Source organism: Pollachius pollachius, assembly GCF_949987615.1.
Source record: "Pollachius pollachius genome assembly, chromosome: 7".
Lineage (NCBI taxonomy): Eukaryota > Metazoa > Chordata > Actinopteri > Gadiformes > Gadidae > Pollachius > Pollachius pollachius.
Genome location: NC_136940.1, coordinates 7,639,153 through 7,651,318, shown reverse-complemented (window position 1 = coordinate 7,651,318; position 12,166 = coordinate 7,639,153). Strand labels below are relative to the sequence as shown.

Sequence of the window (12,166 nt, the reverse complement as noted above, 5' to 3'; positions counted from 1 at the left end):
CTAATCACAGGAGGGCAGTGTCATGACGGTAGCCTCACCTGGTTGGTTAATCCTTATTTTCATCTTCACCAAGGGATGCCATCTCGGGCTGGCTTCCTCACGGACATACTGTGTGCAATGTCGTGTTTTACCGCGTATTCACTATTGAAAATGTAGAGGGGCGCTGTTTCGCGCATTTTGAAATGCTCAATGAGACGAGGAAATGTGGAAGAAATGACAGCAACACAGCACCAAAGAACCACCAAAACTGTAAATATAAATGCTTTTATTGGATGTGTAATAAACAGGGAAGCCTGGCTTCCCTTGGCCTCCGGGAGAAAACACCACTGGAAAATACCCACCAAATCTCTGACACTTTAATCGTTAACCTTGGTACAATCATTTAACATCACACACACACGCAGTGTATTGCATATAATTAATTAATTCAGATGTCACAATAATCGTTTACATGGATAAGGAGTCCTACTGAATAAATTACTGCCGTTTCTATTGAACTAATGATTGTTTTTGTAAAAGTGTAACGTCGGGCCGCAGCAGCTTTCTCACTCCTTATGTGCTCCTGTATAAAAGCTGGTTTTGCGGCAGCAATAATTGCTTACGGCCATACCACCCTGAACACGCCCAATCTCGTTTGATCCCGTTCAGGTGCGAAACCAGGAAGTGAATGAGCAGAGAGCAGGTGGAGAGAGAAGGTGAATTTTTTTTGTTTGTGTTAGATTGATAGTCAGTGAGTGTATTTTACTTTGTGTTAGTTTTACTCCCGCAGCAGCTTCGACAAAAGTAAGTCACAAACCTTTGAGAAGCTGACAGTTGCTGTGGAGATTATTGGGGAAGAAAACGTATCAATGATGGAATTGCTAAAAGAAATCAAGAAGATATGTGGGGTTGTAGTTGGCTGCCGATTTAAAGCACAGAAGAAATATGAAATCACGATGGAAAATGAAGACGGAAAGGAGAAATTGTGTGATGGCTTAAAAATAAGACAGTTTAGTGTTTGTTAAGGAGATGGTAAACAATGAGCTGGTTGCTTCCTTTTTAAACCTTCCGACGTATGTGCCTGATGGGGTGATCCTGGCGAAACTGCACGAGTGGGGAGTGAAAGCTGTCTCCCCGATAAAGAGAAGGATGTGGCCTGGGACGGACATAGCAGACGGGACAAGGTTTCTAAAAGTACAATTCACAGAGACGGTGAAATCACTGCCGTACTCAACAAAATTTGTCACACTGAAAGGCACAGAATTTTTCAGAGTGATTCATGACCGACAAGTCAGAGTACGCCGGATGTGCATACAACCAGGACACATCTTGAGAGACTGCCCACAATTCACATGTCACAAATGTCAGATGCAGGGGCACTACGCGCGGGACTGCCCGACGCGTAACGTGAGAGGAGGAGACCGAGCAAATGAGAACCAGGAAGGGCAGCGTGACGGTGAAGCGACGGCGGTAGCAGTGGTGCTGGCAGAGGAGGCTGCGGAGGTGTCAGTGTTAGGGGTCCCAGGACTGGGTGCCACGGCAACAATGAAGAAATCTGTAATATACAGAAAACGGTGCGAAGCAATGAGGACACGACTGCTCAGTTCGTCACCCAAGTTGCGTCTCTATTCAAATTCACAAATAAAATACAAACATTTCTCTGAGTGCCTCTTGTTCAGTCTTCAACTGTTTAAGTGCATCAAATATTAACTACATCTTACATCCTATTCTAATTCACATTCATGTTATATCTCGTGCACATTCAATATTCTCCATCAGTCCACTTAACTCTACTTGAGCAACGTACTCATTTACATTCACCTGTTTGAGTTAAAGCAGCAATAACAATATAGTGCAATAAACGGCATTAATCCACTGTACTTGAATGCAACATGTAGTTACTTAAATAAAACAAAAGTATTACTCAGAGAAAGCTAAACGTTTTCAATACAAAGTAAACCAAGTTGTGACTCTGGATGTAACAGTAACATTTTTACCTTTAAACAGTATGCATTAATATAAATATTATTTCAAACTCGTAAATCTGTAACCATGAACCTTTAACATTTACTCATATTCCCATTTAAACTGTAGTGTACAGGAGACCACAAATAAAACTAACACTGTGCAAAGTGCTAACAAAAACCCTTAAATTGCGCGGCACGCCCGCAAGGCAATACGCAGGGCGAAAAATGAACCCATAATCGGCGGGATCTGCCGTTTCGCGCCTTCCGGTATTTACTCCTGCCATTGTACTGAACGGCGGTATTTTAAAGTCTCTTAAGTTCGCTAGAAACCCAACAAAACATGACCCGAACTTCTTCGACAGTTGAACATATAAAGCAAGGCTTTAGAAGGTTGACGTTTGATAGTTTAAACCAACTACTGACCTGTAATATACAGAAAATGGTGCGAAGCAATGAAGACACGATTGCTCGGTTCGTCATCCAAGTTACATCTGAGGACGCGGGCGGAAGTGCTCCCATCTGACGACAACCCGGAACGCAACTACTTAAGTGTCAACAGTTCCACCTGGGTGCTACTTACATTTTAAGTTACTCTCAACACAAATTATGAGGAATAAATGAATGTACTGGTCTCATACATTTATAAAAATCGTTTGAAGCCCTCAAATTCAGAGAAAATTGCCTTTTGCTCATATAAATAAAATAATCAGTTTTGAGAGTACCACATCAGCAGTGGTGGTGGAAGCGGAAACGGCGGCGGTGGCGCCGGCAGCAGCAGAAATGGAGCCACTCTGCAGCACTCAGCAGCACTGCAGATGGCCTTACGAGTGAGTTTTACAAAACGTTTATAGAAATTCTGTTCCCTATATTAAATAGGATCTATGCAGGGACGGAAAAGGAACAGGAGATACCAGAGTCACTTGCAACAGGATTAATAACGGTACTATATAAAAACTAAGAACTACAGACCACTAAGCTTACTTAACACAGATTACAAAATTTTAGCAAAGGTATTAGCAAATAGAATAAAAACGGCCGCACCAACAATCATATCGTCAACACAGGCGTACGGGATACCAGGGAGGGACATATCAGACATCCTTAGCACAATAAGGGACACGGTAGAGTACATGGGCAAGGCCGGGGGAATTATTTTAAGTGCGGACTTGAATTACGCCTTTGACAGGGTTGAGCACAGTTTCCTTTTTTGCACATTGGAGAAGTTTGGGTTCAGAGAGAGAATGATAAATTGGATAAAACTGTTATATAGGAATGCAACAAGCAGCGTTAAAATAAATGGAGCTATAACGGATCCTTTTCCGCTTGAGAGATCTGTAGGGCAAGGGTGTCCACTATCTGCAGTATTATACAGCTTAACTGCGGAAAGTCTGGCTGAAATGATAAAAAATGATAAAGAAATTGAGGGGATCCAATTGCCAAATGGGGGAGAAAGCATAATTCAGCAATATGCTGATGATACCACATGTACGGTGAAAAATATGAATGGCGTGAAAAGGATAATGGAATAAATAGAAATATATGGGAAAGCATCAGGGGCTAGGGTAAATTTAGATGAAACTGAAATAATGTAAGTTGGAAATGTAAACCAGATTGGTTGTAGTATGCCTTTTAGAATTGCAAATGATTATATAAAAATATTGGGGATACATATTGGAGTGAAAGAAAAGGAGGCTAGAGACGAGACGTGGAACGGGGTTATAAACAAAGTGAAAAACACATTAAATGTGTGGAGGCCAAGGAGATTGAAATTGAAGGGGAAGGTTGTGGTGATAAATGCTCTGATATTATTCAAGGTTGTATATGCAATGACCGTGATAGACATGCCAGAGTGGGTGCACAAAGAACTAAACAGTATAATTAATAATTACATATGGGATGGGAAACCAGCTAGAATAGCACATAAAACCCTGATAGGGAAATATGAAGAAGGAGGACTGAAACTAGTGGATTTAAATATAAAGAAAAAAGCAATAAGAATCAAGACTGTCAAAAAGTATTTGCAAGAAGAGGGTGGATTACGGATGGAAAAATGTTTTCAAGGAATATTTGTATAAAAACGGAAGGTGTGAAGAAAATGGATTAATTATGACAATGAAAAATACTATGTATGAAAAAGTACCTCGATTTTATAAAGAAGTGTTTGAAGCATGGGGCAAATACAGAGTCAATATTAAGTATGAATGTAACAAACTTACTCAAATAATAAATCAACCAGTATGGTGTAATCCAATAATAACAAAGAACAATAACATGCTATGGGAGAAAAAATTCGTCTATGCAGGATTAAGGCAAATTAAGGATTACATATACAAATTCATACCTGGATTCCTTAGAAACCAGGCGATTATAGATACAGTACAGGAGTACGATGAAGACAGGGGCGGACTGGCCATTGGGAGGTTCGGGAGATTTCCCGAACGGCCGGACGATTTCAGGGCGAGCCGGCCGGCCGAAATTCTTTTAGATTTTTTTTATTATTATTATTATTATTTTTAATTATATATTTATATATATATTTTTGTTGTAAAAGATGTTAAAAAAATGAAAAAGTTAAGTAAGCCGTGATTTGGGGTGGCCTGCTGCCGGATATTTGCTTACAGCGCGAAACGGAGGTCTCGCCTGACGGTGAAACGGGGCTGATGTATTCCTGTCAATTTAGAGGGGGGAGCACCCCCACAGTGTATGGGGGCAAAGCGAGCGGCCAAAGCGAGCGGCCGAACGGCCCCTCCCAACTTGGACTGCTCCGCGGTCTGTCATTTCTGATTGGCTCAGCCTGACGCACGGCCGGGTCACTTACTTCTCGTTGATCTCACAGAAGTTACACAGAAATACGAAAATGTCAAAAAGGAAAAAAGGTGGTGGAGAGGAAAAAGAATTGGGTGGCGCTCAGAAGTTGAGGTTGAAAAGGAAAAAAATGTTAGAGCAAGACGCAGCCAAATGTGCTAAATTAACCGACCTTTTCCGTGGAAAAGCCAAGGTTGACGGCGACGACCCTCCTGTCAGCGAGACCAACGGTGAGGCGGGAACAGGACACAGCAGCATAGCTATGACAGGCGCACTAGCGAGCATGTTTGGCAATATAATAATGACTTAAACTAATTATGGAAGTACCAGAGACGCCGGAGAACTATTCATAATATTGTAATGACCACGGAAGAGGCAGTGAATGAAGCATTGATTAGAAAGCGATTTATTAGATACCACCGCTAACACTTCAACACCGGTAACCACAGCAACGCACAACAAACCCCGGCCCGCCCCCATCTCCCAAACCCTGTGACGCTACAATATCATCTGGAGGCGCACACAGCTTTTGGCCGTGATATTATATATTATATTATATACTATTATATATAGAGCTAAAAGTAAGTTTAAGAATTATAGGCTCTTAACTTTTATTATTATTATTGTTATTAGTCAAGTCCAGTGAAAGCGGAGGTGATGCTGAGACACAGGGTGACTCCAGGCATGGTGGTGATGAGAAGGTGGAGGAGAAAGAGGAGTATGGAGCAGAAACCAGCAAAGAAACAGTGAAAGGTACAAGGGCAATTGTTTTATGAATATAAATAAAAACAAGATTATGTTTGAAATGATAAAAAACATAAATTAAAGAATATCCACTATTGCAGATGTAGCTCTTCAGTCAACCCAGGCAGAGTCACGGTCCAGCAAAGGGGAAGTTGAGCTAGCTATTCACCCAGATGAGGATGAGGGATTTCCTTTTTTTGACCGCCCAGCCTCAAAAGATTTTTCCACATTTTTTAACTTCCACCCTCAACAACCCCCCAGAAAAGGTGTGAGCATCTATGAGACGAAAGATGGCATTAACAGAAAGTGGCTCACATACTGTCAAAGAGACAACTCTCTGTACTGTTCAGTATGTTTGGCCTATGCAAAGCCATCTGCAAGTTACAGCACATTTATTAAGGGGGGGATGACAGCCTGGAAGCATGTTCATCAAAGAATAAAAGAGCATGAAAGAAACCAAGTCCATAGTGCAGAGGCATATTTTATGAAAGCCAGCCAAGCAGACATAGCAAGCCTACTTTGTGGGAAACAAATCTCTCTGCACCGTGATCAGGTCAGGAAGAAACGCCAAGTCATGGATCGTGTAATAGAAGTGATCAAAGTTTTAGGGAAGTGTGGTCTAAGCTATAGAGGCACTGAATTTGAAGCAGCATACACCTGGGATAAGTTCACTGTTGACCATGGAAACTTCTTGGAAATTATCATTCTATTAAGCAAATTTGATGTCTCGCTCCAAGAACATGTGAAGGAATGTGTTCAAAAAAGCAAAAGCCTACATGACAGTGGTGCAAAAGGCAGAGGATCCCTGGTAACACTGCTCTCTAAAACCTCTGTAAACAAAGTCATTGACTTCATCAGTCACTTAATTAAGGAGAGCATATCTAGGATGGTAAGAGCGGCAGGGATGTTTTCTGTGCAGATTGACACCACACAGGATGTTACTTCCACAGACCAGTGTGCTGTAATCCTCAGATACGTCAATGATGAAGTTCAGGAGAAGCTCATAGGTGTGGTTCAATGTGAGTCATCAACTGGAGAATATTTTGTGGAGCTACTTAAAGAAACTCTGTCAAAGGTGGATATTGATCTTCAGAACTGTGTAGGCAACTCAACTGATGGTGCAGCAAACATGCAAGGCCAATACAAGGGGTTCTCTACCTTACTCTCATCAGAGTCTCCTAATCAGGTGCACATCTGGTGCTATGCACATGTGCTTAATCTGGTTTTGGGAGACACCACAGGCATTGTTATCGAAAGTGCATCTCTTTTTTCTATTATAAATGATGTAGCTGTATTTATTAAAGATTCATACAAGCGTATGAATGTCTGGGAGAAGGTGAGTGATGACAAGCGACACAAAAGGCTGTCTCCAATTGGATAAACTAGGTGGTGGGCAAAGGACCAGGCTCTCAGCAAAATATTTGGCTATTTTGGTAACCCCGACAATGCCTTGTTCGTGGACTTAATCCTAACACTGAAGAGGATAGTGGAGGATAAATCAATGAAACCACCTGTCAGAGCAAAAGCAAAGGGTTACTTTGAGTCCTTTTTGAAGCATGAGACAATCCTGACTGCACAAATATTTCTTAGGATATTTGAGATCACCTCCCCACTCTCCAACTACCTGCAGACCAGTGGCATGGACCTAATCACTGCGCATCGCCTAGTAATGGGGGCCCAAGACAGCCTAAAAAAATGCACAAGGGACATGGATGCCGTGACAAAAGCCGCTAATGTCTTTGTTGAGTGGGCTAACGATAAGATGGAGGAAAACGAATCTGAAGAGGTGGTACAGGCCGCTCTCCCTCAAAGAAAAATCAAAAAGAAAAAGACCATGCCAGGTGAAAAAGCAGAGGAAGAACACATATTGAGTGCAGAGGATCAGTACAGGATCAAGGTACACAACATCATTTTGGATACAGTGACTGAGAGCATCCAAACACGCTACTCTGCAAATGGAGCCCTTTATGATGATTTTGCCTGCCTCGACCCAAGGAACTTTGACATATTGAGAGTTAAGAACCTCCCATCTGAATCCCTGGAACAACTCAGTCGATGTCTCCTGAGATTTGACGACAGAGCCACACCTGGAAGGCTCAAGGCCGAGCTCTATAATCTGGCCAACCAATGGGAGAGAATAAAGTTGACCCATTTGGAGTCCTACACTGTCAGGACTGCAGCAGAGCATACCAAAGATGGAGATGGCCTGGAGCTCACAGTCACCAGCTGCACCTCCTGTAAAGACTGTGCAATTTGTGTGTATCGGGTCCTTTCCAAATAAAACCTTCTGACTGGTTCCTATCATGTCATTGGATTGGCCTACAAGTTCCTGCTGACACTCTCCTTCAGCCAAGTGGCCTGTGAGAGGACCTTCTCAACATTAAAGTTTGTGAAGAACAGACTGAGAACCACCTTGACACAGGATCGTCTTGAGGCCTTCATTATAATGTGCACCGAAAAAGAGATCCTGATGTCTCTAGACAACGATGAGGTCATTGACAAAGTTGCAGAGACCAGTGAAGTGCTCCAGCGCTTGCTGATGATGTGAGGTAGGACAGTCTGTTTTTTTTTTGTTTTATGAATAGGAATTAAAGCATAAGATTACGTTTGAAATTATAAAAAAACATAAATTAAGAGAATTTCCACTATTGCCTTTAATGTATTGGCCTGCTAAATTAGAATTATTTGTTACTTGTCATTTTCATGCAGATGTAGCTCTACACCGGCAGATTCAGGGTCCAGCAGAGAGGAAGCAGAGCGAGTTCTACATCCAGATTATTTTGATGACCAGCTGTTTGTTTTCTCTAACTATATAAATCCAACTATATCAATTAAGGAAAGTCTGTCTGTCTGTGTGTGTGTCCTAATTTTTCTCCCAAATGGCTTGACCTATCACTCTGAAATGTTGCATAGCCCCTCAATATATACCTGGCCAGAGACTGACAGAGCCATTTTTCTAATTTGTCAATGCAAACGTTGGTTAAAAAAAAGCTTGATTAGTGATTTATGTGAAGCAGTAACCAGCAGACAATGTGTATGTGTATGACAATTTTTTTCCACTAAAATAATTGTATCTTGCACTATTTAGATCATTTTCAGCTTTGATTAACCTTTCTAGGCACATGCAATTTCTAATATTTTGTACATGGACAAGATTGCTTATAAAATATTTCACAATATTCTAAACACATGCACATCCCAACATTGACATGCAGTTGCAATGCACATATCCACGGATAAGGACTAGTTTTTATTATTTTACACCGTGGCAAGATTCTATGCACGCTATTCCCGCGGTCTCATAAAAGGCCTCTCCATCCCAAAGTCCCGGGCCAAATTTTTGTCCCAGTCCATCCCTGGATGAAGATATGAGGGAAAGTAGTATTGTAAATATGTATGATAAAATAAAAGAAAGCATACCGACGGAATGGGTCAGACAAATAGAAAATAATGTGGTAACAGACAGAAAAGTAACGTTTCCTGAGTTATATACAGAAAATAATGGGAAAAAAATAGTACTATGTAATCTAAAAGTAAAGGACTATTACAAAATGTTGATAAAGGAAGAGCTTAAAGAACCTGCTTCCGAAAAGGTTTGGGAAAAGGTGTTTCCAGGTATGAAGGGAAATGAAATATGGAAAAATTGAATTGTAAAGAAAAATAGTATGGAATGCCAGAATCATGATTTTAAATTTAGACATAATAGGATGTTCACAAATGTGGTGATACACCAAATAAATAGAAATGTAAAGAGGGAATGCGATGTATGTACAATTGCTCCAGAGGTATTAATGCACCTGTATTATGAGTGTGACAAGTTGAAGATGTTTTTTTTGAAATTGAAAAAATTCCTGCATGAGAACTGGGGGAGGGAGTATATTGAGGGAATGGAGTGGAAAAAGATATTTCTATTTGGGGTGTGGGAAAAGAAAGAAGGAGTTAACGTGAATATGTTAAATTACGTTTTAAGTCATGCCAGATACGCTATATGGCTGAGAAGAAACCTAGCACATTTTGAGGGGAAACACAGAGATGTATGGTCTTATTTTGAATCTGAGTTGAAGAAACATATTTTCTGGATTTATAAATGCGAAAAGATGGAATTTGAAACCTTTATAAATGGATGCAAGTTCATTTCTGTGATGGATGACGGGAAATTTATGTTCAATTTTTGAATTGTATTTTGTTCTCTTGTTATTTTATTTGCATTTAAGAGAGGTTACCTCAGCTGTTTTTTTTCTGTGTGATTAATATTAATGTTTTGTATATAAAATCGGACTAATGTTGATAATAAAAAAACAAAAAAAAACACGCCCGATCTCGTCTGATCTCGGAAGCTAAGCAGGGTCGGGCCTGGTTAGTACTTGGATGGGAGACCGCCTGGGAATACCAGGTGCTGTAAGCTTTTTCTTTTTCAACTCGAGCTCATTGCCTCCGTGGCCTACCGTGACCTGATCTTTACTGCCAACCGTTTGGGAGAATTTAGGCAACATACAAAGACTGACAACGTCTCTCTAAACTATTTTTGTGATACATACAGACGGTATAGTCATACTGCCAGCAGGGAGCACCAGAGAGCTGAAACGAGAGTAATACATTTGTTAAACTTTCACCCACACGAACACGCACACGCACTTCAGATCAATCTAAGACCATGGGAGGACGGCGAAAATATCAGTGGCGTGGCGTGGGGATTCCTTTTGAGGAAGCCAAATGAGACAAAACCTTTAATCGACATGCTTTTTTGAAGGTGGGAGACAGAAAAAAGTACGTCGCAGCTTGTATCGATTAAATGTAACTACAAGAGCTATTTGAGCGCCTGGTAATTTAACCAAGATTTTTCACACGCCTGTTATTTGACAGACTCTCTCTCTCTCTCTCTCTCTCTCTCTCTCTCTCTCTCTCACACACACACAGTCCTCCTAAACAATGTTCCTCATACAACACTACTTAAAAGACAACACAAGACAACCCAGAACAAGCGGCTATAAACAACCACAGCCGCATCTGTTCGGGTGAGCCCTGCTGTACCTGGTGGTGATTCTCAGCGCTAAAGACCGCGATAAAAACAACTTCATTTGATTGACCAATGCAACTTATTCCAGGCAATCAATGCACAATTAGAAATATAATAACACAAAAAATAATAAACGGACAGCCCAGGGAACAGTAATGCCGCACCGGGAGGTGTGTACTTTACTCACCCTGATTGTAGAGGAAGGCCATTCTCCTGTCTTTCAGGGTGGCGAGGAGGTCAATAAGAGACCCAGGGATTGTTCAGGGAGTATGAATCTTTATCAAAAAGAAGACATGGCCAGCAAAATAGTAGCTGCAGTTTAGTGCTACCAGCTAGCCACTCGGTGAAGACATAGTTCTCCTCATTGAAAGTGCGATAACCACTCTTCTTTCTCTCCACACGCAGCTGAAGCTTCGGCATTGGCCTGCAGTCAGATTTAATTTTTAGTTGCTGCCCATGTGGCAGTTTGGTTAAATTTGACTAAATACTCTAAATCTCAACCCTCCATAACCGCACTTGCTTATAGATAATATGATAAAAATGCAAACGTCCTAATCTCCAGCTATTTGTTTACGTTAACGTTGATGCTTTGATTTGATTGGCGTGAAGCCAAGGGCCCGTTGGCTTCCCTTGGCACCCTGCTGACTAATCACAGGAGGGCAGTGTCATGACGGTAGCCTCACCTGGTTGGTTAATCCTTATTTTCATCTTCACCAAGGGATGCCATCTCGGGCTGGCTTCCTCACGGACATACTGTGTGCAATGTCGTGTATTACCGCGTATTCAGTATTGAAAATGTAGAGGGGCGCTGTTTCGCGCATTTTGAAATTCTCAATGAGACGAGAAAATGTGGAAGAAATGACAGCAACACAGCACCAAAGAACCACCAAAACTGTAAATATAAATGTTTTTATTGGATGTGTAATAAACAGGGAAGCCTGGCTTCCCTTGGCCTCCGGGAGAAAACACCACTGGAAAATACCCACCAAATCTCAGACAGTTTAACCGTTAACCTTGGTACAATCATTTAACATCACACACACACGCAGTGTATTGCATATAATTAATTAATTCAGATGTCACAATAACCGTTTACATGGATAAGGTGTCCTACTGAATAAATTACTGCCGTTTCTATTGAATTAATGATTGTTTTTGTAAAAGTGTAACGTCGGGCCGCAGCAGCTTTCTCACTCCTTATGTGCTCCTGTATAAAACCTGGTTTTGCGGCAGCAATAATTGCTTACGGCCATACCACCCTGAACACGCCCGATCTCGTCTGATCTCGGAAGCTAAGCAGGGTCGGGCCTGGTTAGTACTTGGATGGGAGACCGCCTGGGAATACCAGGTGCTGTAAGCTTTTTCTTTTTTAACTCGAGCTCATTGCCTCCGTGGCCTACCGTGACCTGATCTTTACTGCCAACCGTTTGGGAGAATTTAGGCAACATACAAAGACTGACAACGTCTCTCTAAACTATTTTTGTGATACATACGGACGGTATAGTCATACTGCCAGCAGGGAGCACCAGAGAGCTGAAACGAGAGTTATACATTTGTTAAACTTTCACCCACACGAACACGCACACGCACTTCAGATCAATCTAAGACCATGGGAGGACGGCGAAAATACCCACCCATTGCCTGACACTTTAAA

At 41.4% G+C, this 12,166-nt stretch overlaps 1 long non-coding RNA gene across 1 annotated transcript; it reads right to left on the bottom strand.

Annotated features, from left to right (window-relative positions):
- Positions 1 to 250: 250 nt before the first annotated feature.
- LOC307078106 lies at positions 251 to 2,427 on the bottom strand. The gene is made up of 2 exons (XR_013811970.1): positions 2,370 to 2,427; positions 251 to 1,534 (listed from the first exon to the last, which is right to left on the bottom strand). It is a non-coding gene; the product is annotated as an uncharacterized lncRNA (long non-coding RNA).
- Between the last annotated feature and the right edge of the window lie 9,739 nt (positions 2,428 to 12,166).